The sequence below is a fragment of the Mus pahari genome, chromosome 7, assembly GCF_900095145.1.
Source record: "Mus pahari chromosome 7, PAHARI_EIJ_v1.1, whole genome shotgun sequence".
In the NCBI taxonomy this organism is placed as follows: Eukaryota; Metazoa; Chordata; class Mammalia; order Rodentia; family Muridae; genus Mus; species Mus pahari.
The window spans coordinates 23400307-23401778 of NC_034596.1; positions in this window are offsets into that span (position 1 = coordinate 23400307).

A 1472-nucleotide genomic window follows, 5' to 3' on the forward strand; every position below is an offset into this window, starting at 1 on the left:
GGGCGGTGACAGTGGGCGGTTCGAGGACGCTGTGTTCCGGCTGATCTGGTGCGCTCCAGCTGCTGTACTCTGGCGTCCCTGTAAAAGGCAGGACCCAACACCTATCTATCAGTCATTACACGGCAGACAACTTGGACAAATCTTTATCTAAGCTTGATTTCATTTAACCCTTTGACATTCCAGCAAGTAGATTCATCTCCATTTGATAGGTGAAGAAACAGCCATAGGGAGGTCAAACAAGGTCGTGGGGGACCTGAGCCATCTCTGTCTTGCTCCTGCTTCCAGTGGCTGGCTAAACATCTGGGCTTCCGGTGGGAACTAGCTGGATAAAGAGTGGATGGACATAAAGAAACAGACAGCTTAACTGTAGGGTACCAAAGGAAGCAGCATGTAGTGAGTGTCACATACATGTAGTGAGTGTCACAATCATGTATGTGAGTGTCACAATCATGTATGTGAGTGTCACATACATGTAGTGAGTGTCACATACATGTATGTGAGTGTCACATACATGTATGTGGTCTCTTCATACATTTGGAGGTAACAATCCTAGTATGGGATGGAGAAAGACAGGTGGGACATGCTCATTAGAATAAACTAACCTCCTCATAGTGGAGAGGGGAAGAATGAGCTACAACCTGAGCTGGGGAAAGGAGCCTCATGGGAAAGGGAGAGAGGCTTCTAGTCATGGGGTGCAATTGTCACTGTGGTTGACAAGAACAAGGAGTCACCTGGTTCCAGGGAAGCGGCGCCTGCCTGCCAGCAGTGAGCTCTGAATCGGGGGTACTCTGCCTTGGACTGAGAATTGACTGTGAGCAATTAAAAATCATTTTATGCTGAACTAGCAGGATGGTCAGCTTATAACCATCACTTCTGAAGGCTGTGTGGTTCCCAGGGACCACAGTGCCTAAGCAGAGACCTAGCACTTTCCAAGATTTGGGAATAGAATCAGGCATCCTAACAGATTTCTACTCAGGTCCCCTCAGGGACAAAGGCAGCCTGTGCGATGCTTCTGCGCTGCCAACGAATGCCTGGAGCTCCCTTCCCTGCCCGCCCTGCTGCCCTGTCTGGGCCGGTGCCAGCACTGTACTGGGTCATTAGGGAAGCCTGTTTGGCAGCACACCTAATTGCAGCCTGTTGCCTGGGCAGACAGGCCAGGCAGCCACGAGACACTTGGATGGTGGCCCTTCAGGAGGTGGTTTATGCAGCTGCCAAGGCTACACAGCTTTTCAAGTCTTTCATCTGTTTGGTGGACAACAGCCTTGGAGAATTATGGCTAAGAGGTGGCAGGGTGGTATGGGTGGAGAGGTATCTAGCTGTTGGACTTGCAGTTACTAGGCAACAGGGACCAGCCACTTCCAGCTGCTAGGTCTCCCTTCCTCTCTCTGCAAAATCATCAGTCCCCACAATGACTCCTGGCCCAGGGCCTCAACAGCTATGGAAATGGTGAGATGCAGGGTCTCAGGCTCTAT